Here is a 5,058-nt window from a genome sequence, read left to right on the forward strand (position 1 = left end):
CAGAGCGACTCTGCAGACACAAATCCCGTCGTCTCACTCCCGTGTTTGCTCATCTCGTGTAGGAAGAGGACGTCCGGCGCCCTCGGCTCCGAGACCTGCCCGATCGGGTCCCCGGCTCCTCGGAGCCGAGCGCTCGCCGGTCTTCCTGTTCTCACTCGGCTTCAGCCACTAGGCTCCTTGCTGGTTTCAACAGCACCGAGCACGTTGCCCCTTGCCCTTCCCTCTGCCTAGAACTTTCCCCTTAGATACCCGCTCAGTTCTTTTCCTCTCTTCATTCAAGTCTCTCCTCATAAGTCCTCTCCTTGGGGAAGGGTTCCCCGATCTCTCCGACTATCATAGAACCCCTTGCCGTCCCCTTATTCTGCTTTATTTTTCTTCGTGACACTAACCGATACGGGACATTTAATTAGACAAATAGATAGAGCTTTAGTTTCTATCTCCACAACTAGAACGTGAGCTCTGTGAGGCCTGAGGACTTCCTCAGTTTTGTCCCGCCTAGTACCAGAGTGACATCTGGGATACGGAAATGTGCTCATTGATGAATGAACAAGTTAATCAATGTATAGTTTTCAAATGGTCCTGAGTCGATGGCCACGCCACCCTGAATGTGCCTGATCCCGTCCGATCGCGGAAGCTAAGCAGGGTCGGGCCTGGTTAGTACTTGGATGGGAGACCACCTAGGAAGACCAGGTGCTGTAGGCGTGAAAAATAAAAAATAAGAGATTGTAAGCTGACAAGGTCCTTGCAATCTGGGAAGTCAACCAAGGGTTGCCTCGCCTAAAAAAAAAAAAAATGATTCTGAGGTTCAGTTCATCTTCTAGGAAAATTCCAGCTCAATTTCTCTCCGTTTTCCCTAATTCTGTCTGGTTTGTCTTCCTGCGTGTCCCTCCCGTATTATGGGAAAGCAGTCATCCATGTCTATTTTAATCTTTAAACCAGAAAGGGTTATGCATTTTAAGATTTTAAGTATTACCTTCTGTATCGGTTGGCTCGTGATGATCATTCTGACTGTTCATGTTTGAACGGGACCTTTTCTCCCTCCTCACGAGCTAACCAACAGTGTCTTCGGTTTTGACCCCATCCGTACATTCTGCACATTCATTAAAAGTTCCCTCAGACTCGTCCCTCTGAATAACGGGAGAAACAGACGAACGTATCGAGGCCATTAATGTCGTCTTGCCCGGCACTTGAATGAGCAGGGCTCCAAAACTGTCCGAGTGACATGAAAACGGAAGCCAGGCTAATGACAATGCCACTCCGCTCCGTGACCTGCTCACAGCTCTGAATGGATTCTGTCCTCTTTCGACGAGAAGTGCTTCAGGGGCCCCTCATTTTCTACAGCGGTGGTTCTGACTTCAGTGCACATCACGATCACCGCAGGGCTTGTTAAAATGGATTTCCGGGCCCATGCCCAGCACGTCTGGTCCCGCAGGTCTGGGTAGAGCCTGAGCATTTGCATTTCCAACCAGTTCCCAGGCGAGGTTGCTGCCGCTGGTCTGGGGACCACACTTTGAGAACTACCACTGCGTGTCACACGGTCCAAACACTGTCCCACAGTGTACAGGTCAGGATATTACAGCAGCTAAGGGTGTGAGGGACGTGGACCGATCCTAGCGATGTGACTTTCCGGAAGTGATTTTATCCCTTCTCGATTTCATTTCTTCTTCTGTCAGATGAAGATGATTTTAATGGTAGTGCTTTCCTCGTGGATTTATTGCGAGGTCAAATGAGATAATACCTATAAAGCCCTTTAGCACAGGGCCAGACAGCATCATCGGTCCGAAAATGTTAACTGTTCTGGGAGCCCGTTTCCACCTCTTCGGCCTCAAAATATGATGTGGGGATCTCTCAGATCTACTAACGCTTTCCACCCTTTTCTTGCCTGGGCGATGGCTCTTCACCGTCTGGAATACCTGTACTTTTCTTCTGCTTTGCCTGGTACATCATTATTCTTCCTTCAGTTCTGAATTCTGACATCACATCTGCCTGAAAGCATTTGCTGAGCTTCTCAGCTGGGGTTAGCTGTCCCTCCACGGGGATAGTCTGTTCTCCGCCTTATATTTGTGATGTATATTTGTGACGATGGTCCCATGGCAACGAAGATGAACTTTGTACTTTGCTTGGTTGAGTCAGACACATTAACAGTTAAGCATACGGGTCAGTTTTGGAGATGTCAGGGTGGAAAAGTAAGGAATGAGTTGCTGGTAAACCCAGGAAATACCTAACGCCCTTATTAATTAGAAGGAAGATGTCCTAAAAAGAATGCTACCTTGCTCACTGCGGTAGGCCGAATAATGGCACTCAAAAGATACCCTTGTCTCGATCTCCAGAATCTATGAACAAGTTACGCTCTATGGCAAAAAGGACTTTACAGGTGTGATTAAGGATCTCGAGATGGGGAGAGTATCCTGGATTATCTGGGTGGCCCCGTGTAATCACAAGGGTCTCTGTAAGAGGGAGACGGGAGACTCTAAGAGCAAAGAGAAGAGGCGATAGAAGCAGAGATGGGAATGATGCCGTTGGAGAGGAGAGAAGAGGCCATCAGTCAAGGGACACAGGTGGCCTCTAGAAGCTGGAAAAGGCAAGGACGCAGATTCCCCACGAGAGCCTCTGGAAGGGATGCAGCCCCGCTCACATCTTGACTCTAGGACATATGACTCCCGGAACTGGAAGGTAATTTGGGGCGATTAGTTACGGCGGCCCTAAGGAATAAACACTTAGACGGCATGGCTAATTAAAGTGCGTCCAGAATCTCTCTCTACCTTGAGTTTCTTGAGTTCTCTTGCAATTGATCTGGAGCCAGTTCTGAAAGAGACAATTAAGTGCTGCCCAAGGGTCTATGGGATGTCAGCACAGCTAAGTGTTTTAGCATATTTTATAAGTAGATCCTACTGCAATTGTCACTCAAAATGCTGTTCATCACATAAGGACATTGGCTAGGGTGTTTCAGAACCCAGAGGACACCATGGTGAACTCACACTAAAAAGGCTGTCTTCACTCCCCGAATGAAGATGAAGTTAAAGCTATCTCAGGCATCTAATTTCGTGAAGAATGGTACTCTCTGCAGAGGAGGTCTTGCAGGCTTATGCTCAGGGGAGCTGGTAATGGTCCCAGATGATGGCTGCACTGTGGCCAAGGATTCCTGGCAGAGCTTTAATCTTTATTATTTTTCTCTATGAAGATCAATAAGGTGTCCATGTGTGTGTGTGTGTAAGAACTGACATCTCTTTCAAAAGCAAGAGTCAATGATTCGTTTGGAGCAGTGAACCTATTTGGTGGGTTCATGGTCCGTGGACCACAGATGGATTGCAACGCCGCACTCCGTGTGTGTGTGTATGTGTGTGTGTGTGTGTGTGTTTCTGTGCATGTGAGTGTGTGTGGTGGTCAATGTGGGTGTTCTTCAGCTCACAGAGACTTCTGAGAATACTCCTCCATAGGCAAAGGCAAGAGGATGAGATCTGAGGTTAAGTGATAGACAAGGCTCCTTCAGGTTATGGCCAGGTCATGAATTATAGAGAGCACAGGTCAAAGATATGCAGGCTCAGGAGGAGTCAATACAAGTATGTCTATGGCATAAAGGTCCCCAATGTCCCTGGGACGCTGGGGGACAGCTCCAAGGGCCGCATCGCTGCGGAGGGAAGAAGGGCACTTGGGTTCTGAGATCTGAGGGCGACAACTCACCAGTAGCTGTATCTTTACATCTGGTGGTCCCTGGCCACAGAGACGGCCTGCGACCTGGAGCAACCCCAGATGGCTTCCGTCACTCCCACAGCTCCCAGCTGCCCCCGGTGTACAAGGCTGGTCTGCGGGAACCGTGTCAAGGTCTGTGGGGACCAGCAATCAAATCCTTCTGCAACAAGGGCCTCAGGGAATATCTTCCTATGCTTTCCATGCGTGTGTGTGCAGAGGCCCGTGGGAATATCTAAGAGGACCAAGGGAGACTGGGACATTTGGAAGGAAATATCATGGGACAGCCAACATTGATCGGGTCATAACCTGCTCTGATGTCCTGTGATATCCAAGGACTAAGAAAAATAAACTGACCTGTATTGATGGAATTTTGTACACAATTTCAACAGGGCATTTCAACATCATGAAGCCCACTGACTTTTCATGGTGGTCAGTGGATTCTGAGGTTTGAAAGTCCTCATTTAAACCTAGAGAGGAGGTGGATCTAGAACTATATTTGAAGGGGATGGTCTATAATGTTAAGACGGAGGTGTTGGAACTTGGAGAGAGGTCCTGCTGCAATAGTCCCCAGGGTAGGAGCCATTTTTAGAGCATCCTGGACCCCATGAGTGGGTGCGGATCTGTCGAGTCAATTTGGACAGTCCAGGAGTAAGGAGATGTCATTAACCGATGCAGGGAATTCTTGAGAAGAAATGGTTTGGGGAGTGAAGGGAATGAAATCATTTTGGAAACTGAAGGTGCTGTGGGGACAGCTGTGAGAAATGCCCAGTCAGTGATTAAAAATAGAGGGTTGGTGCTCAGGAGAAAGGCTGACAGTTGAAGAGTCCCTGGCAAGCAGGCGGACGCCGAAGCCGGGCTGCGTGAGAAATGCGATGGGAGGGGGAGTTAGAATGAGAACAGGGAAGCCGAGGCCGGGATCCTCACGTTTCAAAGGGAGAAATATTTGTCGAGCCAGAAGCCGCAGAGGCCGCCCACATGCCCACTTCGCTCCCCACAGTGGCTGCAGCCGCTGAAATCCCCAAGCCGTAGGCATCGATTTTTTCAGTAAATCCATCTCTGAAATGGGTTAGGAACCTGTGTGTACTTGGTACCAATCCCTCTGTAACGAAGGCACAGCTTTTCGTGGTCTTTATCATCACTGTAGGGGAACCTCGCAGCCCGCCTTCCTTGGTAGGTGTTTGGTAGCAGGTATATTCATCTCCTAATATGGAAAATTCCAACGGACGATCCCAGCTTGATCTAGGTGTATTTATAGAAAGAAAAGAGAGTCTCTTATAGAAGGACGCTCTTCACAAAGTTACTCTGAGAGACATCTGCCTAGTTTTTAACAAAACTAAGAAAAAGAACCTACATTTTCAGGGGTCAAAG

At 48.5% G+C, this 5,058-nt stretch overlaps 1 pseudogene; it reads left to right on the top strand.

The window, feature by feature from the left end:
- The first annotated feature begins 583 nt into the window (after positions 1 to 583).
- On the top strand, positions 584 to 702 carry LOC118613178 (annotated as a pseudogene).
- Positions 703 to 5,058: the final 4,356 nt, after the last annotated feature.

The sequence above is a fragment of the Rousettus aegyptiacus genome, unplaced genomic scaffold (assembly GCF_014176215.1).
Source record: "Rousettus aegyptiacus isolate mRouAeg1 unplaced genomic scaffold, mRouAeg1.p scaffold_m13_p_17, whole genome shotgun sequence".
In the NCBI taxonomy this organism is placed as follows: domain Eukaryota; kingdom Metazoa; phylum Chordata; class Mammalia; order Chiroptera; family Pteropodidae; genus Rousettus; species Rousettus aegyptiacus.